This window comes from Cryptomeria japonica, unplaced genomic scaffold, assembly GCF_030272615.1.
Source record: "Cryptomeria japonica unplaced genomic scaffold, Sugi_1.0 HiC_scaffold_273, whole genome shotgun sequence".
NCBI lineage: Eukaryota > Viridiplantae > Streptophyta > Pinopsida > Cupressales > Cupressaceae > Cryptomeria > Cryptomeria japonica.
This window is the reverse complement of record NW_026729095.1, coordinates 125,001-147,500: the sequence shown is the minus strand read 5'-3', so window position 1 is coordinate 147,500 and position 22,500 is coordinate 125,001. Positions and strand designations below refer to the sequence as shown.

The window sequence follows — 22,500 nt, the reverse complement described above, 5'->3', positions numbered from 1 at the left end:
TGGTGCACCCCGCACGAACAATCCCGCCTCGACCAGCCTGAACAATTCCCCTCTCGAAGGAAGGCCTCGGCCTTAATCGTCCACGACAAACAGCTCGACGAGGCATGAAGCACCCACGGGAGCCGGAGCACGACGATGCAGAGTCTCGGTTCACAGGAGCCTGGGAAGAACATCCCGTACGGAACCCTTTACCCGAAAACATCCGAACCGCACATGCTCGCGACAGTCCTGCCGTTAGAGAATGCACCGTGCACGCGACCGAGTAAGGCCACTCAGAGACATCCATTTCCCAGGTATATGCCCCCTACGCACTTTTGGTGGCGCAACTCGCACGAACAGTCCCACCTCGACCCCGTATACAAGCTTTTTTGCCTCGAAGAGTTCGTCGGAGACGAAGAAGCAACCTTCAGTGCAACCGTAGCACTCTTTTGTGCAACCGCCCAAACAACGCCCCCTCTACCCTCTGTCGAAACACTCGGCATTGCTGCTCCCTAAGGTGAGCTTCTCCTCATAGGCAATTCCGCTCTTATCCGGTCACGTTTGTGTGCCCGAATTTCGCAAGGCAACCTCCATGGGACATGGAAAAGACTCGAGAAGAGAGCTCGCTCACGGGAGAGAGAAGCCAAGGAGACCACGAGAGTGCTGAGAGTGGGACAGCGCTGAATAGGCGGGAGAAGCCTGCGCGTATAAACGGAGATATATATCCAATTGCAACGAAGGAACGTGCCAAAGATCGAGAACAATGGCAGAAATGCTAGTAACGTGCACTTCGGGACCAACGCATCACCGGAAGACAACCGCCAAACATCGAAAGAGTCGCGATGCTCCGCAACCTACGTGCAAAGCGGTCGCACACCGGGTAAGGGAGTGAGAGCCCCAAACATAGCTGGGCGAGGCGCTCACTCCGCTCTTTAATATCTCGTTAATACCGCCAAGGAAATGGCACAAGCACACACACACAAGCATCCTCGGAAGAGGACAGTTCGAGTGACAGGTCAAATCCAAGAGTTCCGAAGACTACCTCCAGGAACAATCGGGAACAAGACCGATTACAAGTCGTCGAGTCTGTTACTGGGCGAACACGAGATGCGCACAGGAAATCGATCAGCCCTCACAATGGCCCAAGGCCAGAGATCGGACTGCTACGATTTACCCCAACAATCATCGTGCCACTCTTCGCAGAGAGGTGATAGACGCCAACGAGCCCGCGCATAGCAATCGAGGTGTAAAAAGGGCGTTGAAGGCAGGAAGCCTGGACGAAAGAGGCTACGAGGTCACCTCGAAGCGGTCTAAGAATCGGGCGCACTTGGGGCGACTACCAGTGCCAACCCCTTATCCCGCGGTGCGTCCGACACACAGAAATTTCCAAGGCGGCCAAGGAGCCTCCCCGCATAGCAATCGGGGTGTGAGGTTACGGATGCAGCATTGATAGCAATCGAGGTGGGAGGCGAAGGATGCAGAAGTGAGAGCCGAGGGATGTAGCAGAGATAGCAATCGGGGTGTGTGATGCAGAAGAGATAGCAATCGAGGTGTGCGGTGGGAAGGGCCCAGCAGCCAGAATGCATGAAGCGACGGATGAAGCAGTGATGACAACCGGGCTGTGAGGAGAGGAGGGATGCAGCCAAGAAAGCAATCAGGGCTCGAGGCAAGGGATGCATCAAGGATAGCAATCATGTTGTGAGGCGAGATTCCAAAGGCTAAACGTGAGAGGCTGCAGGGTCGACTCAGAGAGGTCTATGCATGTGAGAGGCTGAAAGCAAGGTCAACTCGGAGCGGTCTATGCATCGGGCGCGCTTGGGGCGACTACCAGTGCCAACCCCTTATCCCGCGACGCGTCCGACAAAGAGAACGTTCCAAGGCGGCAGAGGAGGTTACCAGCCGAAGGATGCAGTAGCAATAACAGGTATAGTTCCGCGGCGGCCGAGAAGACTCACCGCATAGGAATCGGGATGCGAGGCGAGGGATGCGGCGGGAAGGCCCCGACGGCTAAACGGAAGAGGCTGCAGGGCCGCCTCGGAATGGTCCAAGCATCGGACGCGATTGGGACGACTACCAGTGCCAACCCCTTATCCCGCGATGCGTCCGATACACAGATAGTTCCAAGGCGGCCGAGGAGCCTCACCGCATATCAATCGGGGTGCGAGGCGAGGGATGGGGCGGGAAGGCCCCAACGGCTAGACGGAAGAGGCTTCAGGGCCACCTCGGAATGCTCCAAGCATCGGACGCGCTTGGGGCGACTACCAGTGCCAACCCCTTATCCCGCGATGCGTCCGATACACAGATGGTTCCAAGGCGGCCGAGGAGCCTCACCGCATAGCAATCGGGGGTGCGAGGCGAGGGATGGGGCGGGAAGGCCCCAACGGCTAGACGGAAGAGGCTTCAGGGCCGCCTCGGAATGGTCCAAGCATCGGACGCGCTTGGGGCGACTACCAGTGACAACCCCTCATCCCGCGATGCGTCCGATACGAAGATGGTTCCAAGGCGGCCGAGGAGCCTCACCGCATAGCAATCGGGGTGCGAGGTGGGGGATGCGGCGAGATGGCCCCAACGGCTAGACGGAAGAGGCCACAGGGCCGCGTCGGAATAGTCCAAGCATCGGACGCGCTTGGGGCGACTACCAGTGACAACCCCTTATCCCGCGATGCGTCCGATACGAAGATAGTTCCAAGGCGGCCGAGGAGCCTCACCGCATAGCAATCCGGGTGCGAGGTGGGGGATGCGGCGAGATGGCCCCAACGGCTAGACGGAAGAGGCTGCAGGGCCGCCTCGGAATAGTCCAAGCATCGGACGCGCTTGGGGCGACTACCAGTGACAACCCCTTATCCCGCGATGCTTCCGATACGAAGACAGTTCCAAGGCGGCCGAGGAGCCTCACCGCATAGCAATGGGGGTGCGAGGTGAGGGATGCGGCGAGATGGCCCCAACGGCTAGACGGAAGAGGCCACAGGGCCGCCTCGGAATAGTCCAAGCATCGGACGCGCTTGGGGCGACTACCAGTGACAACCCCTTATCCCGCGATGCATCCGATACGAAGATAGTTCCCAGGCGGCCGAGGAGCCTCACCGCATAGCAATCGGGGTGCGAGGCGAGGGATGCGGCGAGATGGCCCCAAAGGGTAGACGGAAGAGGCTGCGGGGCCGCCTCGGAATAGTCCAAGCATCGAACGCGCTTGGGGCGACTACCACTGCCAACCCCTTATCCCGCGATGCGTCCGATACACAGATAGTTCCGAGGCGGCCGAGGAGCTGGGGGATGCGGCGAGATGGCCCCAACGGCTAGACGGAAGAGGCTGCAGGGCCGCCTCGGAATAGTCCAAGCATCGGACGCGCTTGGGGCGACTACCAGTGACAACCCCTTATCCCGCGATGCGTCCGATACACAGATAGTTCCGAGGCGGCCAAGGAGCCTCACCGCATAGCAATCGTGGTGCGAGGTGGGGGATGCAGCGAGATGGCCCCAACGGCTAGACGGAAGAGGCTGCAGGGCCGCCTCGGAATGGTCCAAGCATCGGACGCGCTTGGGGCGACTACCACTGCCAACCCCTTATCCCGCGATGCGTCCGATACACAGATAGTTCCAAGGCGGCCGAGGAGCCTCACCGAATAGCAATCGGGGTGCGAGGCGAGGGATGCGGCGAGAAAGCCCCAACGGCTAGAGGGAAGAGGCTTCAGGTCCGCCTCGGAATGGTCCAAGCATCGGACGCGCTTGGGGCGACTACCAGTGACAACCCCTTATCCCGCGACGCGTCCGATACACAGATAGTTCCAAGGCGGCCGAGGAGCCTCACCGCATAGCAATCGGGGTGCGAGGCGAGGGATGCGGCGAGAAGGACCCAACGGCTAGACGGAAGAGGCTTCAGGGCCGCCTCGGAATGGTCCAAGCATCGGACGCGCTTGGGGCGACTACCAGTGACAACCCCTTATCCCGCGACGCGTCCGATACACAGATAGTTCCAAGGCGGCCGAGGAGCCTCACCGCATAGCAATCGGGGTGCGAGGCGAGGGATGCGGCGAGAAGGACCCAACGGCTAGACGGAAGAGGCTTCAGGTCCGCCTCGGAATGGTCCAAGCATCGGACGCGCTTGGGGCGACTACCAGTGACAACCCCTTATCCCGCGACGCGTCCGATACACAGATAGTTCCAAGGCGGCCGAGGAGCCTCACCGCATAGCAATCGGGGTGCGAGGCGAGGGATGCGGCGAGAAGGACCCAACGGCTAGACGGAAGAGGCTTCAGGGCCGCCTCGGAATGGTCCAAGCATCGGACGCGCTTGGGGCGACTACCAGTGACAACCCCTTATCCCGCGATGCGTCCGATACACAGATAGTTCCAAGGCGGCCGAGGAGCCTCACCGCATAGCAATCGGGGTGCGAGGCGAGGGATGCGGCGAGAAGGACCCAACGGCTAGACGGAAGAGGCTTCAGGGCCGCCTCGGAATGGTCCAAGCATCGGACGCGCTTGGGGCGACTACCAGTGACAACCCCTTATCCCGCGACGCGTCCGATACACAGATAGTTCCAAGGCGGCCGAGGAGCCTCACCGCATAGCAATCGGGGTGCGAGGCGAGGGATGCGGCAAGAAGGACCCAACGGCTAGACGGAAGAGGCTTCAGGGCCGCCTCGGAATGGTCCAAGCATCGGACGCGCTTGGGGCGACTACCAGTGACAACCCCTTATCCCGCGACGCGTCCGATACACAGATAGTTCCAAGGCAGCCGAGGAGCCTCACCGCATAGCAATCGGGGTGCGAGGCGAGGGATGCGGCGAGAAGGACCCAACGGCTAGACGGAAGAGGCTTCAGGTCCGCCTCGGAATGGTCCAAGCATCGGACGCGCTTGGGGCGACTACCAGTGACAACCCCTTATCCCGCGACGCGTCCGATACACAGATAGTTCCAAGGCGGCCGAGGAGCCTCACCGCATAGCAATCGGGGTGCGAGGCGAGGGATGCGGCGAGAAGGACCCAACGGCTAGACGGAAGAGGCTTCAGGGCCGCCTCGGAATGGTCCAAGCATCGGACGCGCTTGGGGCGACTACCAGTGACAACCCCTTATCCCGCGACGCGTCCGATACACAGATAGTTCCAAGGCGGCCGAGGAGCCTCACCGCATAGCAATCGGGGTGCGAGGCGAGGGATGCGGCGAGAAGGACCCAACGGCTAGACGGAAGAGGCTTCAGGGCCGCCTCGGAATGGTCCAAGCATCGGACGCGCTTGGGGCGACTACCAGTGACAACCCCTTATCCCGCGATGCGTCCGATACACAGATAGTTCCAAGGCGGCCGAGGAGCCTCACCGCATAGCAATCGGGGTGCGAGGCGAGGGATGCGGCGAGAAGGACCCAACGGCTAGACGGAAGAGGCTTCAGGGCCGCCTCGGAATGGTCCAAGCATCGGACGCGCTTGGGGCGACTACCAGTGACAACCCCTTATCCCGCGACGCGTCCGATACACAGATAGTTCCAAGGCGGCCGAGGAGCCTCACCGCATAGCAATCGGGGTGCGAGGCGAGGGATGCGGCGAGAAGGACCCAACGGCTAGACGGAAGAGGCTTCAGGGCCGCCTCGGAATGGTCCAAGCATCGGACGCGCTTGGGGCGACTACCAGTGACAACCCCTTATCCCGCGACGCGTCCGATACACAGATAGTTCCAAGGCGGCCGAGGAGCCTCACCGCATAGCAATCGGGGTGCGAGGCGAGGGATGCGGCGAGAAGGACCCAACGGCTAGACGGAAGAGGCTTCAGGGCCGCCTCGGAATGGTCCAAGCATCGGACGCGCTTGGGGCGACTACCAGTGACAACCCCTTATCCCGCGACGCGTCCGATACACAGATAGTTCCAAGGCGGCCGAGGAGCCTCACCGCATAGCAATCGGGGTGCGAGGCGAGGGATGCGGCGAGAAGGACCCAACGGCTAGACGGAAGAGGCTTCAGGGCCGCCTGGGAATGGTCCATGCATCGCACGCGCTTGGGGCGACTACCAGTGACAACCCCTTATCCCGCGACGCGTCCGATACACAGATAGTTCCAAGGCGGCCGAGGAGCCTCACCGCATAGCAATCGGGGTGCGAGGCGAGGGATGCGGCGAGAAGGACCCAACGGCTAGACGGAAGAGGCTTCAGGGCCGCCTCGGAATGGTCCAAGCATCGGACGCGCTTGGGGCGACTACCAGTGACAACCCCTTATCCCGCGACGCGTCCGATACACAGATAGTTCCAAGGCGGCCGAGGAGCCTCACCGCATAGCAATCGGGGTGCGAGTCGAGGGATGCGGCGAGAAGGACCCAACGGCTAGACGGAAGAGGCTTCAGGGCCGCCTCGGAATGGTCCAAGCATCGGACGCGCTTGGGGCGACTACCAGTGACAACCCCTTATCCCGCGATGCGTCTGATACACAGATAGTTCCAAGGCGGCCGAGGAGCCTCACCGCATAGCAATCGGGGTGCGAGGCAAGGGATGCGGCGAGAAGGACCCAACGGCTAGACGGAAGAGGCTTCAGGGCCGCCTCGGAATGGTCCAAGCATCGGACGCGCTTGGGGCGACTACCGTTGCCAACCCCTTATCCCGCGATGCGTCTGATACACAGATAGTTCCGAGGCGGCCGAGGAGCCTCACCGCATAGCAATCGGGTTGCGAGGCAGATTATTGGGAAGGGAACCCCCTGGGATGCGGCTCAAGCAGTGCCCAAAGGGACTGGAATGCGGAATCACATCGAGAGACCCAAATGCTATACGAGGGCTCAAATCGAATTATCGATTTGGCCACGACATGGACGCATCGGAACGACTACCTTTGCCGAACCACTCGCAATTGCATCCATACCGAAACCAATAGACATTTCCGTTAGAGCCCTCGCATAGCATTCGGGAATCTCGCATGCCCCTCTAAATCGACCAATGCTGGCGCTCAACGAAAATCCGAGCGCTACCACCGTTCGAGCGCCAGCATTGGTCGAGTTAGAGGGGCACGGGGGAGAATGCTCCAGTCAACACCTCCCCTATATAAGTTATTTGTCCGATTCTCGCACAACCGTAGTCTGCCTCGTCGAATCAAACAACGGTCCCAGATTCCGACTTCCGTTCCGTAGAGACCCAAAAGCTAGATGGAGGCTCGCAAGAAAGAGAGTCGGCGCATAGCAATCGGGTTTCTCGAACGTTTAGGGACCGAGCTCACTTGCGGATAGGGCAAAATCCGCCAAGCAACCCAAAAGCTAGACGGGGGCTCGAATCGAATCGCCTAGGCGGCCACAACAACGACGTGTTGGATCGACTACCAGTGCCAAACCATTCAGCAAGACTAGTCTGTGTCGAGGCCGGATAGAGATTCTCAGAGAGCGCCCGTATAGCATTTAGGAGACCTGCCGCGTCCCTCACACTCGACAAATGGTGGTGCACGTTTATAAATCCGAGCGATCCCAACCCTTTCAAGCACCAACATCGGTCGAGATAGAGGGGCACGGAGGGGGCTGCGTGAGACAACACAGTCCCCTATATAAGTTATTTGTCCGATTCTCACACATCCGAAGAATGGTCATCAAATCGGACAACAGCCCAAACTTCCGACTTCCGTCCCAGAAAGCCCAAGAGCTATCTAAAACGTTCATGGCCGGAACTCGATCGCGGCTATACCAGTCCGCCAAGCAACCCAAAAGCTAGACTGGAGCTCTAGTCGAATCACCTCTGTGGCCATTGCAAGGACGTGTTGGAGCGACTACCATTGCCGAACCATTCCGCAGGTCGAGTCCATACCAAGGCCGCATAGAGATTCACGATGAGCTCCTGCATAGCAATCAGGAGACTTGCCGTGTCCATCACAATCGATAAATCCTGGTGCAAGATTTTTGCATCCGAGCGCTCCAACCAGTCGAGCACCAGCATCAATCGACATAAACGGGCACGGGGGGAGGATGCTCGAGAACACTACCTCCCCTATATAAGTTATTTGTCCGATTCTCAAGCAGCCGAAGTCTGGTCATCGAATCGGGTCAAAGACCACAACTTCCGACTTTACCCACAATGCAAGTCATCGAATCGAACATCGGCCCCCGAGTCGGACTCCATGCGTATGTCAGGTCATCGGACCCAAATTCCGCCTTCCTGCGCATGGCGGGCCATCAATATCAACTCGGTCATCGGACCCAAACTCCGCCTTTCTGCGCATGGCACGCCTTCAAATCGGTCATCGGACCCAAATTCCGCCTTCCTGTGCATGGCGGGCCATCAACATCAACTCGGTCATCGGACCCAAATTCCGCCTTTCTGCGCATGGCACGCCATCAACTCGGTCATCGGACCCAAATTCCGCCTTCCTGCGCATGGCAGGTCATCGGACACAAATTCAGACCTCGCCAATATGCCTACGTATCGAATCGGTCATCGGACCCAACTTCCGACTTCATCCATACTGTAGGGTCTTTGAGGTTGGCGCGGTGCGCTCAACCCGGGGAGTCGACCCATCGAAGCATACACCTCCCCTATATAAGCTATTTGTCCGATTCCCACACCTGTGTAGTTTGCACCTCTGACCAGGACATCGACCCCAACTTCCGAACTCGACTGCAACGACGGCACCAGCGCCTTGGTGCGCACCTTGCGACGCACAGTCCCAACATTCGCCTTCCTGCACATGGCAGGTCATCGGACCCAAATTCCGACCTCGCGAGTATGCCTACATATCGAATCGGTCATCGGACACAACTTCCGACTTCATCCATACCGTAGGGTCTTTGAGGTTGGCGCGGTGCGCTCAACCCGGGGAGTCGACCCAACGAAGCATACACCTCCCCTATATAAGCTATTTGTCCGATTCCCACACCTGTGTAGTTTGCACCTCCGATCAGGACATCGACCCCAACTTCCGAACTCGCCTGCAACGACCGAACCAGCGCCTTGGTGCGCACCTTGCAACGCACAGTGCCAACATTCGCCTTCCTGCACATGGCAGGTCATCGGACCCAAATTCCGACCTCGCGAGTATGCCTACATATCGAATCGGTCATCGGACCCAACTTCCGACTTCATCCATACCGTAGGGTCTTTGAGGTTGGCGCGGTGCGCTCAACCCGGGGAGTCGACCCAACGAAGCATACACCTCCCCTATATAAGCTATTTGTCCGATTCCCACACCTGTGTAGCTTGCACCTCCGATCAGGACATCGACCCCAACTTCCGAACTCGACTAAAAAGACCGCACCAGCACCTTGGTGTGCACCTTGCAACGCACAGTGCCAACATTCGCCTTCCTGCACATGGCAGGTCATCGGACCCAAATTCCGACCTCATGAGCATACCTACTAATCGAATCGGTCATCGGACCCAACTTCCGACTTCATCCATACCGTAGGGTCTTTGAGGTTGGCGCGGTGCGCTCAACCTGGGGAGTCGACCCATCGAAGCATACACCTCCCCTATATAAGCTATTTGTCCGATTCCGACACCTGTGTAGTTTGCACCTCCGCTCAGGACATCGACCCCAACTTCCGAACTCGCCTGCAACGACCGAACCAGCGCCTTGGTGCGCACCAAAAGTGCGCACTTTTGGAGGGCACTTTTGTGCGCTCCAAAGGTGCGCACTTTTTGGAGGGCACTTTTGTGCGCTCCAAAGGTGCGCACTTTTGGAGGGCACTTTTTGGAGGGCACTTTTGTGCGCTCCAAAGGTGCGCACTTTTGGAGGGGCACTTTTTGGAGGGCACTTTTCTGCGCTCCAAAGGTGCGCACTTTTGGAGGGCACTTTTTGGAGGGCACTTTTCTGCGCTCCAAGGTGCGCACTTTTGGAGGGCACTTTTTGGAGGGCACTTTTCTGCGCTCCAAAGGTGCGCACTTTTGGAGGGCACTTTTTGGAGGGCACTTTTCTGCGCTCCAAAGGTGCGCACTTTTGGAGGGCACTTTTGTTGCACTCCAAAGGTGCACACTTTTGGAGGGCACTTTTTGGAGGGCACTTTTCTGCACTCCAAAGGTGCGCACTTTTGGAGGGCACTTTTTGGAGGGCACTTTTGTGCGCTCCAAAGGTGCGCACTTTTGGAGGGCACTTTTTGGAGGGCACTTTTTGTGCGCTCCAAAGGTGCGCACTTTTGGAGGGCACTTTTGTGCACTCCAAAGGTGCGCACTTTTGGAGGGCACTTTTCCTGCGCTCCAAAGGTGCACACCTAGGTGAGCACCTTCGACCACACCTTGTAGCACACCAAACTCTGACTTTCGACTTCATCCGCAATGCAGGGTCTAGGTTGGCGCAATGCGCACAACCAGGGGAGTCGACCCATCAAACCCAACACCTCCCCTATATAAGCTATTTGTCTGATTCTCATACATGCGTAGCCTGCAGGAGCAATTAGGACATCGACCCCAACTTTCGGCTTCTAAACGAAAACAAGGTCTTTGAGGTTGGTGTAATGCGAACAACTAGGGGAGTCAACCCATCAAACCCAACACCTCCCCTATATAAGCTATTTGTCTGATTCTCATACATGTGTAGTCTACAGGAGCAATTAGGACATCGACCCCAACTTTTGACTTCTTAACGAAAACAAGGTCTTTGAGGTTGACGTAATGCGCACAACCAGGGGAGTCGACCCATCAAACCCAACACCTCCCCTATATAAGCTATTTGTCCGATTCTCATACATGTGTAGCCTACAGGAGCCATTAGGACATTGACCCCAACTTTTGACTTCTTAACGAAAACAAGGTCTTTGAGGTTGGCGTAATGCGCACAACCAAGGGAGTTGACCCATCAAACCCAACACCTCCCCTATATAAGCTATTTGTCTGATTCTCATACATGTGTAGCCTGCAACAACGATTAGGACATCCACCCCAACTTCTGAATTCGTCTGCGTTGACCGCACCAAAGGTGCACGCCTTGGTGCTCACCAAAATCCGACTTCCGACTTCTTCTGCTATGCGGGGTCTTTGAGGTTGGCGCAGTGCGCACAACCAGGGGAGTCAACCCACCGAATGCAACACCTCCCCTATATAAGCTATTTGTCTGATTCTCATACATGCGTAGACTGCAGCAATGATTAGGACATCCACCCCAACTTTTGACTTCTTAAACAAGACAGGGTCTTTGAAGTTGGTGCAGTGCACACAACCAGGGGAGTCGACCCATCAAACGCAACACCTCCCCTATATAAAGCTATTTGTCCGATTCTCATACGTGTAGTCTGCAGCAGCGATTAGGACATCGACCCCAACTTCCGAATTCGTTTGCATTGACCGCACCAAAGGTGCACGCCTTGGTGTGCACCTTGGAGTGCACTTTGGTGCTCACCTCGGTGCACACTTTGGTGTGCACCTCGGTGTGCACCAAAGGTGCGCACCTTGGAGCGCACCAAAGGTGTACACTTTGGAGCGCACCACATAGGGTCTTTGAGAGGTTGGCGCAGTGCGCACACCAAGGTGGGTGTTGAGGTGCGTGCCGAGGTGGGTGGGTGCTAGGGTGCGCTCCATGGTGGGTGCCAGGGTGGGTGCGTGCTAGGGTGGATTCCAAAGAGGGTCATAGGGTGGGTGCCAAGGTGGGTTGGTGATATAGTGGGTTCAAAGGTGGGTACTAGGGTGGGTTCCAAGGTGGGTCACAAGTTGGGTGCCAGGATGCGTGGGTGTTAGGTTGGGTGCCAAGGTGGGCTCCTGCGTGGGTGGGTGCTAGGGTGGGTTTCAAGGTGGACGCGAGGGCGGGTGCCAAGGTGGGTAACAAGTTGGGTGTTAGGATGGGTGAGTGCTAGAGTGGGTGCCAAGGTGGGTGGGTGCTAAGGTGGATGCCAAGGTGGTTCACAGGGTGGGTGGGTTCTAGGGTGAGTTCCAAGGTGGGTCACAGGTTTAGTGCTAGGGTGCGTGTCAAGGCGGGTGTCGAGGTGCCTGGGTGCTAGGGTGTGGATGCCAATGTGGGTCATAGGGTGGGTACTAGGGTGGGCTGCAATGTGGGTGCCAAGGTGGGTAACATGCTCGGTTGGTTCTAAATTGGGTGTCAGGGTGGGTGTGCACCCACCTTGCCCGAGGTGGGTGCCAAGGTGCCAGTGTGGGTGGGTGCTAAGGTGGATGCCAAGGTGGGTGAGAAGGTGGGTGATAGGTTGAGTGGTAGGATGGGTGGGTGCCAAGATGGGTCACAGGGTGGGTGCAAGGGTGGGTAGGTGCTAGGGTTGGTGTCAGGGTGGGTGGGTGCTAGGTTGGGTTCCAAGGTGGGTGCGAGGGTGAGTGTCAAGGTGGGTCACAGGTTAGGTGCTAGGATGGGTGAGTGCTAGGGTGCAAAGGTGCCAGGGTGGGTGCTAGGATGGGTCGATGCTAGGGTGAGTGGCAAGGTGGGTCCACAAGTGTCAAGGTGGGTGCCGAGGTGGGTGCCAACTTGGGTTCCAAGGTGGGTGCCAAGTGGGCGACTGCTATGGTGGATGCCAAGGTGGGTCACGGGGTGGGTGCCAAGTTGCTAGGTTGTGTTCCAAGGTGGGTGCCAACGTGGCTGCTAGGGTGCGTGGGTTAAAGGGTGTGTCACAACGTGGGTGCCAGGATGGGTGCGCACCCACACTGGCCAAGACGGGTGCAAGGTTGGGTTCCAAGCCCGGTCACAGGCTGGGTGCTAGGATGGGTGGGTGCCAAGGTGGGCACCAGGGTGGGTGCACCCACCCTGGCCAAGGTGGGTCACGGGGTGGGTCCTAGGGTGGGTAACAGGGTGGGTACTAAGGTGCGTGCCAAGGTGGGTCATGGGGTGGGTGCCAAGGTGGGCACCAGGGTGGGTGTGCACCAACCCTAGCCAGGGTAGGTCACGGGGTGGTTGTCGGGGTGGGCGTCAAGGAGCCAAGGTGGGTGGCAAGTAGCCAAGTTGCGTGCCAAGGTGGGTGTCGGGGTGGGTGCCAAGGATCCAAGGTGGGTGCCAAGGAACCAAGGTGGGTGTCTGGGTGGGTGCCGAGGTGGGAGCCAGGGTGGGTCCCAAGGTGAGTGCAAAGGTGGGTGCCAGGGTCAAGGTGAGTGCCAATGTGGGTTCCAAGGTGCCAGGGTCAGGGTGAGTGCCAATGTGGGTTCAAAGGTGCTAAGTTGGGTGCGAGGTTGGGTGCGAGGGTGGGTGGGTGCCAAGGTGTGCTAGGTGGAAGCCCGGGTGGGTCGGCATCCCATGGGTGTCGAGTTGGGTGCCTGATGGGTGCTTCTTGTCAAGTTTTAGTCGTCGGGACTCATTTCGAGCCTTAGAGGTCGTTTCTTGTCCGGTTGCCCTGTCTTCGACCTGGGAACCCAATTTTGGTCCTCGGGTCCCATTTTTTTTTGTCTCGCATCCCACTTTTGGCCTGTGGCCTTTTCGGGGTCGATTCTCGTTTTGGGCATCAGAGCATGTTTCTTCTCCTAAAACCCAATATTTGTTTATTAAGTCTCGGAACACATTTTTGTTCTCGTGGACCCATCATGGGTCTTGGAACGCATTTGTGGTCCTTGGGTCCCATTTTGCATCCCGAAACTTGTGTTTTGGTGCTTGATCCCTATTTTGGGTGCCCACCTTGCACCAAGTGCGCACCCGGGGCAAACCGAGCGCCTTGGTGCACCGGGGCAAGATCGAGCGTGCACCCGAGGCGCCCCGAACATGCACCAAGGTGCACTCGGCCCACATGTGAGCGCAGGTCGTTGCGCCCGAGGTGGTGTGTGGGCACCGCGTTGCAGACGGGACACTGCACGCACACGACGCCCCGTCCAGGTGCACGCACGTAGGCCGGGCCGGGTGCACACCCGACGCCCTAGCAAGGTGCGCGCACCCGGGCAGGGCTCACACTTGGCGAACGGGGCGCACTTCGCGAGGGAGGGTGTGCACCTCGACGGGGGTGGGTGGCCGGGGTGGATTCGCACGTGGGTCGCGGTTTGCTAAGTACACACTGCGACAAGCTCATAACGGGTGCGATCATACCAGCGTTAGTGCACCGGATCCCATCAGAACTCCGCAGTTAAGCGCGCTTGGGCCGGAGTAGTACTAGGATGGGTGACCTCCCGGGAAGTCCCGGTGTTGCACCCTTTCTTAGTTTTTCGCCGGGCGTCGCAATGCTATTTGAATAAACCTTTTGCCCGTTTGCGTTCTCGTCGGGGCCGGGCCGGGCCGGGGTGCGCTGCCCGCACTACCGCGCGCGCGGGGGCGACACCGAGCGCGCACCCGAGGCGCCCCGAGCACACAGGCCACGGTGCAACCCGGGCGTTGTGCGCGCACCCCGGTGCGCCCGAGGTGCTGCGCGCGCACCCAGGTGAAATCGGTGTGCACCTCGGCCAGTGCGCGCTCGGTCGAGTCGCGCACGTTGGCCAAGGTGCACGGTGATGTTTCTTACTCTAAGGTTCCGCACCAGACGCCCGGGACAGGTGAGCGAAGCTGGGCGGGGCCGGGTGCGCGGCCGGGGCAGGTGCACGCAGCTGGAGAGAGCTTTGGAGCACACCAGAGGTGCGCACCTTGGAGCACACTTCGGAGCGCACCAATGATGCGCTCCATTCAAAAGTTTCCTGAAAAGGCAAAAAAAGTTGAGATTATAGAATTTCCCACTTGAGAGATTGTAAAAAAAAAAAATTTAAAATGAAGGAAACGCGGGTGCCAAGGTGTGCGCGCCCGGGTGCGCAGCCCAGCCAAGGTGTGCGCACCAAGGCGCCCACCCTGGCGAAGGTGCACGCAAGGTGCGCACCCGAGGCAAACCGGACAATTAACCCAACTTTCGACTTCGCGCGCACCTGCGCACCTTGGAGCGCACTTCGGAGCGCTCCTTGTTGCGCACCAATCTTGGGCACCTCGGAGTGCACCATGGCGCCCACCAAGGTGCGCACCCGGGGCAAACCGAGCTCCGACTTCGTGCGCACCTTGGAGCGCACGAAAGGTGCGCACCATGGCGCCCACCAAGGTGCGCAGCCCAGCCAAGGCGTGCGCATCAAGGTGCGCACCCTGGCGAAGGTGCGCACCCGGGGCAAACCGAGCTCCGACTTCGTGCGCACCTTGGAGCGCACAAAGGGTGCGCAACCCAGCCAAGGTGTGCGCACCCCGGGCAAACCGAGCTCCGAATCGTGCGCACCTTGGAGCACACTTCGGAGCCCTCCTTGGTGCGCACCGATGTTGCGCACCTCGGAGCGCACCCGGGGAAAACAATGCAATTAACCCGACTTTCGACTTCGTGGGCACCTCGGAGCGCTCTCGGGTTCGCACCTCGGAGCACACCGAGGTGCGCACCTTTGATGCGCTGCCTTCACCAATTTCCAGAAAAGGCAAGAAAACATTGAGAAGGTGTGCGCACCGAGGTGCCCACCCTGGCGAAGGTGCACGCGAGGTGCGCACCCGGGGCAAACCGGGCTCCGACTTCGTGCACGCCATGCTGCGCACCTTGGAGGGCCATGGTGCGCACCTTGGAGCACACTTCGGAGCGCTCAATGGTGCCCAACCCAGCCAAGGTGCCCACCGCGGCGAAGGTGCACGCGAGGTGCGCACCCGGGGCAAACCGGGCTCCGACTTCGTGCACGCCGCACCTTGGAGCACACTTCAGAGCGCTCCTTGGTGCGCACCAGGGCGCGCAACCCAGCCGAGGTGCCCACCCCGGCGAAGGTGCACGCGGGGTGCGCACCCGAGGCAAACCGGGCTCCGACTTCGTGCACGCCATGGTGCCCACCGCGGCGAAGGTGCACGCGAGGTGCGCACCCGGGGCAAACCGGGCTCCGACTTCGTGCACGCCGCACCTTGGAGCACACTTCGGAGCGCTCCTTGGTGCGCACCAGGGCGCGCAACCCAGCCGAGGTGCCCACCCCGGCGAAGGTGCACGCGAGGTGCGCACCCGGGGCAAACCGGGCTCCGACTTCGTGCACGCCATGGTGCCCACCGCGGCGAAGGTGCACGCGAGGTGCGCACCCGGGGCAAACCGGGCTCCGACTTCGTGCACGCCGCACCTTGGAGCACACTTCGGAGCGCTCCTTGGTGCGCACCATGGTGCCCACCAGGGCGCGCAACCCCGCCGAAGGTGCACGCGAGGTGCGCACCCGGGGCAAACCGGGCTCCGACTTCGTGCACGCCGCACCTTGGAGCACACTTCGGAGCGCTCCTTGGTGCGCACCAGGGCGCGCAACCCCGCCGAAGGTGCACGCGAGGTGCGCACCCGGGGCAAACCGGGCTCCGACTTCGTGCACGCCATGGTGCGCACCAGGGTGCCCACCGCGGCGAAGGTGCGCACCCGGGGCAAACCGGGCTCCGACTTCGTGCACGCCGCACCTTGGAGCACACTTCGGAGCGCTCCTTGGTGCGCACCAGGGCGCGCAACCCAGCCGAGGTGCCCACCCCGGCGAAGGTGCACGCGAGGTGCGCACCCGGGGCAAACCGGGCTCCGACTTCGTGCACGCCATGGTGCCCACCGCGGCGAAGGTGCACGCGAGGTGCGCACCCGGGGCAAACCGGGCTCCGACTTCGTGCACGCCGCACCTTGGAGCACACTTCGGAGCGCTCCTTGGTGCGCACCATGGTGCCCACCAGGGCGCGCAACCCCGCCGAAGGTGCACGCGAGGTGCGCACCCGGGGCAAACCGGGCTCCGACTTCGTGCACGCCGCACCTTGGAGCACACTTCGGAGCGCTCCTTGGTGCGCACCAGGGCGCGCAACCCCGCCGAAGGTGCACGCGAGGTGCGCACCCGGGGCAAACCGGGCTCCGACTTCGTGCACGCCATGGTGCGCACCAGGGTGCCCACCGCGGCGAAGGTGCGCACCCGGGGCAAACCGGGCTCCGACTTCGTGCACGCCGCACCTTGGAGCACACTTCGGAGCGCTCCTTGGTGCGCACCAGGGCGCGCAACCCAGCCGAGGTGCCCACCCCGGCGAAGGTGCACGCGAGGTGCGCACCCGGGGCAAACCGGGCTCCGACTTCGTGCACGCCATGGTGCCCACCGCGGCGAAGGTGCGCACCCGGGGCAAACCGGGCTAGGACTTCGTGCACGCCGCACCTTGGAGCACACTTTGGAGCGCTCCTTGGTGCGCACCATGGTGCCCACCAGGCCGCGCAACCCAGCCAAGGTGTGCGCACCAAGGTGCACGCGAGGTGCGCACCCGGGGCAAACCGGGGTCCGGCTTCGTGCACGCCGCACCTTGGAGCACACATCGGGGCGCTCCCGGGTTCGCACCGGCGTTGCGCACCGTGGTGGGCACCTCGGAGCGCACCGTGGTGGGCACCTCGGAGCACACCAAGGTGGGCAGCGAGGTGCGCACCTTTGATGCGATGCCTTCACTAATTTCCATAAAAGGCAAAAAAAAACGAGATTTTAAAATTTCCGTTTTGAAAGATAGTGAGAAAAAGGGAATGCTGGTGCCATCTTGAGCCCGCCCTGGTGCGCAGCCCAGCCAAGGTGTGCGCACCAAGGTGCCCACCCTGGCGAAGGTGCGCGCCCGGGCAATTAACCCAACTTCCAACTTCGCGCGCGCCAGGGTGGGAGCGCACCCAACAACCGGGCCTGGGAAGAGCCAATGCGAGAAACCCCACCAAACGCTCTGACAAAAAAAGAGGGGGCGCTCCAGTAACCCCGCTTCGGAGCGCACCCTGGGCAAACCCAGCCAGGGTGCCCACCCCGGCCAAGGTGCAGGCGAGGTGCGCACCCGGGGCAAACCGGGCTCCGACAACGTGCACGCCGCACCTTGGAGCACACTTCGTAGCGCTCCCGGGTGCGCACCTCAGAGCACACCAAGGTGGGCAGCGAGGTGCGCACCTTTGATGCGCTGCCTTCACTAATTTCCAGAAAAGGCAAAAAAAAGAGGAGATTTTAAAATTTCCGTTTTGAAAGATAGTGAAAAAAACGGAACGCGGGTGCCATCTTGAGCCCGCCCTGGTGCACAGCCCAGGTAAGGTGCCCACCCTGGCAAAGGTGCGCACCCGGGCAATTAACCCTACTTCCGACTTCGTGCGCGCCAGGGTGGCAACCGGGCCTGGGAAGAGCCAATGCGAGAAACCCCACCAAACGCTCCGACAAAAAAAGAGGCGGCGCTCCAATAACCCCGCTTCGGAGCGCAGCCGGGGCAAACCCAGCCAAGGTGCCCACCCCGACGAAGGTGCACGCGAGGTGCGCACCCGGGGCAAACCGGGCTCCGACAACGTGCACGCAGCACCTTGGAGCACACTTCGAAGCACTCCCGGGTGCCCACCGGCGTTGCGCACCGTGGTGGGCAGCGAGGTGCGCACCTTTGATGCGCTGCCTTCACTAATTTCCAGAAAAGGCAAAAAAAAATGAGATTTTAAAATTTCCGTTTTGAAAGATAGTGAAAAAAACGGAACGCGGGTGCCATCTTGAGCCCGCCCTGGTGCGCAGCCCAGGCAAGGCATGCGCACCAAGGTGCCCACCCGCGGTGCACGCCCGGGGCAAACCGGGCTCCGACTTCGTGCAGGCCGCACCTTGGAGCACACTTCGGAGCGCTCCTTGGTGCGCACCATGGTGCCCACCAGGGCGCACCCGGGGCAAACCGGGCTCCGACTTCGTGCACGCCGCACCTTGGAGCACACATCGGAGCGCTCCCAGGTTCGCACCAGCGTTGCGCACCTTTGATGCGCTGCCTTCACTAATTTCCAGAAAAGGCAAAAAAAAACGATATTTTAAAATTTCCGTTCTGAAAGATAGTGAAAAAAACGGAACGCGGGTGCCATCTTGAGCCCTTCCTGGTGCGCAGCCCAGGCAAGTTGTGCGCACCAAGGTGCCCACCCTGGCGGAGGTGCGCGCCCGGGGCAAACCGGGCTCCGACTTCGTGCACTGCATGGTGCCCACCAAGGCGCGCAACCCAGCCAAGGTGCCCACCGCAGCGAAGGTGCACGCGAGGTGCGCACCCGAGGTGCACACCCGGGGCAAACCGAGCTCCGACTTCGTGCACGCCGCACCTTGGAGCACACTTCAGAGCGCTCCTTGGTGCGCACCAGGGCGCGCAACCCAGCCAAGGTGCTCACCCCGGCGAAGGTGCACGCGAGGTGCGCACCCGGGGCAAGCCGGGCTCGGACTTCGTGCACGCCGCACCTTGGAGCACACATCGGAGCGCTCCCGGGTTCGCACCAGCATTGCGCACCTTTGATGCGCTGCCTTCACTAATTTCCAGAAAAGGCAAAAAAAAAAAAAATACGAGATTTTAAAATTTCCGTTTTGAAAGATAGTGAAAAAAACGGAACGCGGGTGCCATCTTGAGCCCGCCCTGGTGTGCAGCCCAGGCAAGTTGTGCGCACCAAGGCACCCACCCTGGCCAAGGTGGGTCACGGGGTGGGTCCTAGGGTGGGTAACGGGGTGGGTACTAAGGTGCGTGCCAAGGTGGGTCATGGGGTGGGTGCCAAGGTGGGCACCAGGGTGGGTGTGCACCAACCCTAGCCAGGGTAGGTCACGGGGTGGTTGTCGGGGTGGGCGTCAAGGAGCCAAGGTGGGTGGCAAGTAGCCAAGTTGCGTGCCAAGGTGGGTGTCGGGGTGGGTGCCAAGGATCCAAGGTGGGTGCCAAGGAACCAAGGTGGGTGTCTGGGTGGGTGCCGAGGTGGGAGCCAGGGTGGGTCCCAAGGTGAGTGCAAAGGTGGGTGCCAGGGTCAAGGTGAGTGCCAATGTGGGTTCCAAGGTGCCAGGGTCAGGGTGAGTGCCAATGTGGGTTCAAAGGTGCTAAGTTGGGTGCGAGGTTGGGTGCGAGGGTGGGTGGGTGCCAAGGTGTGCTAGGTGGAAGCCCGGGTGGGTCGGCATCCCATGGGTGTCGAGTTGGGTGCCTGATGGGTGCTTCTTGTCAAGTTTTAGTCGTCGGGACTCATTTCGAGCCTTAGAGGTCGTTTCTTGTCCGGTTGCCCTGTCTTCGACCTGGGAACCCAATTTTGGTCCTCGGGTCCCATTTTTTTTTGTCTCGCATCCCACTTTTGGCCTGTGGCCTTTTCGGGGTCGATTCTCGTTTTGGGCATCAGAGCATGTTTCTTCTCCTAAAACCCAATATTTGTTTATTAAGTCTCGGAACACATTTTTGTTCTCGTGGACCCATCATGGGTCTTGGAACGCATTTGTGGTCCTTGGGTCCCATTTTGCATCCCGAAACTTGTGTTTTGGTGCTTGATCCCTATTTTGGGTGCCCACCTTGCACCAAGTGCGCACCCGGGGCAAACCGAGCGCCTTGGTGCACCGGGGCAAGATCGAGCGTGCACCCGAGGCGCCCCGAACATGCACCAAGGTGCACTCGGCCCACATGTGAGCGCAGGTCGTTGCGCCCGAGGTGGTGTGTGGGCACCGCGTTGCAGACGGGACACTGCACGCACACGACGCCCCGTCCAGGTGCACGCACGTAGGCCGGGCCGGGTGCACACCCGACGCCCTAGCAAGGTGCGCGCACCCGGGCAGGGCTCACACTTGGCGAACGGGGCGCACTTCGCGAGGGAGGGTGTGCACCTCGACGGGGGTGGGTGGCCGGGGTGGATTCGCACGTGGGTCGCGGTTTGCTAAGTACACACTGCGACAAGCTCATAACGGGTGCGATCATACCAGCGTTAGTGCACCGGATCCCATCAGAACTCCGCAGTTAAGCGCGCTTGGGCCGGAGTAGTACTGGGATGGGTGACCTCCCGGGAAGTCCCGGTGTTGCACCCTTTTTTAGTTTTTCGCCGGGCGTCGCAATGCTATTTGAATAAACCTTTTGCCCGTTTGCGTTCTCGTCGGGGCCGGGCCGGGCCGGGGTGCGCTGCCCGCACTACCGCGCGCGCGGGGGCGACACCGAGCGCGCACCCGAGGCGCCCCGAGCACACAGGCCACGGTGCAACCCGGGCGTTGTGCGCGCACCCCGGTGCGCCCGAGGTGCTGCGCGCGCACCCAGGTGAAATCGGTGTGCACCTCGACCAGTGCGCGCTCGGTCGAGTCGCGCACGTTGGCCAAGGTGCACGGTGATGTTTCTTACTCTAAGGTTCCGCACCAGACGCCCGGGACAGGTGAGCGAAGCTGGGCGGGGCCGGGTGCGCGGCCGGGGCAGGTGCACGCAGCTAGAGAGAGCTTTGGAGCACACCAGAGGTGCGCACCTTGGAGCACACTTCGGAGCGCACCAATGATGCGCTCCATTCAAAAGTTTCCTGAAAAGGCAAAAAAAGTTGAGATTATAGAATTTCCCACTTGAGAGATTGTAAAAAAAAAAAATTTAAAATGAAGGAAACGCGGGTGCCAAGGTGTGCGCGCCCGGGTGCGCAGCCCAGCCAAGGTGTGCGCACCAAGGCGCCCACCCTGGCGAAGGTGCACGCAAGGTGCGCACCCGAGGCAAACCGGACAATTAACCCAACTTTCGACTTCGCGCGCACCTGCGCACCTTGGAGCGCACTTCGGAGCGCTCCTTGGTGCGCACCAATCTTGGGCACCTCGGAGTGCACCATGGCGCCCACCAAGGTGCGCACCCGGGGCAAACCGAGCTCCGACTTCGTGCGCACCTTGGAGCGCACGAAAGGTGCGCACCATGGCGCCCACCAAGGTGCGCAGCCCAGCCAAGGCGTGCGCATCAAGGTGCGCACCCTGGCGAAGGTGCGCACCCGGGGCAAACCGAGCTCCGACTTCGTGCGCACCTTGGAGCGCACAAAGGGTGCGCAACCCAGCCAAGGTGTGCGCACCCCGGGCAAACCGAGCTCCGAATCGTGCGCACCTTGGAGCACACTTCGGAGCCCTCCTTGGTGCGCACCGATGTTGCGCACCTCGGAGCGCACCCGGGGAAAACAATGCAATTAACCCGACTTTCGACTTCGTGGGCACCTCGGAGCGCTCTCGGGTTCGCACCTCGGAGCACACCGAGGTGCGCACCTTTGATGCGCTGCCTTCACCAATTTCCAGAAAAGGCAAGAAAACATTGAGAAGGTGTGCGCACCGAGGTGCCCACCCTGGCGAAGGTGCACGCGAGGTGCGCACCCGGGGCAAACCGGGCTCCGACTTCGTGCACGCCATGCTGCGCACCTTGGAGGGCCATGGTGCGCACCTTGGAGCACACTTCGGAGCGCTCAATGGTGCCCAACCCAGCCAAGGTGCCCACCGCGGCGAAGGTGCACGCGAGGTGCGCACCCGGGGCAAACCGGGCTCCGACTTCGTGCACGCCGCACCTTGGAGCACACTTCGGAGCGCTCCTTGGTGCGCACCAGGGCGCGCAACCCAGCCGAGGTGCCCACCCCGGCGAAGGTGCACGCGGGGTGCGCACCCGGGGCAAACCGGGCTCCGACTTCGTGCACGCCATGGTGCCCACCGCGCCAAGGTGCACGCGAGGTGCGCACCCGGGGCAAACCGGGCTCCGACTTCGTGCACGCCGCACCTTGGAGCACACTTCGGAGCGCTCCTTGGTGCGCACCAGGGCGCGCAACCCAGCCGAGGTGCCCACCCCGGCGAAGGTGCACGCGAGGTGCGCACCCGGGGCAAACCGGGCTCCGACTTCGTGCACGCCATGGTGCCCACCGCGGCGAAGGTGCACGCGAGGTGCGCACCCGGGGCAAACCGGGCTCCGACTTCGTGCACGCCGCACCTTGGAGCACACTTCGGAGCGCTCCTTGGTGCGCACCATGGTGCCCACCAGGGCGCGCAACCCCACCAAACGCTCGGACA

The 22,500-nt window shown here is 60.8% G+C and overlaps 2 non-coding genes across 2 annotated transcripts; both read left to right on the top strand.

Annotated features, from left to right (window-relative positions):
* Nucleotides 1–13,850: 13,850 nt before the first annotated feature.
* LOC131869922 (5S ribosomal RNA) lies at nt 13,851–13,969 on the top strand. Its single transcript, XR_009368290.1, has one exon. It is a non-coding gene; the product is annotated as a 5S ribosomal RNA (ribosomal RNA).
* Nucleotides 13,970–20,410: 6,441 nt separating this feature from the next.
* Nucleotides 20,411–20,529, top strand: LOC131869918 (5S ribosomal RNA). The gene has a single exon (XR_009368286.1). It is a non-coding gene; the product is annotated as a 5S ribosomal RNA (ribosomal RNA).
* Nucleotides 20,530–22,500: the final 1,971 nt, after the last annotated feature.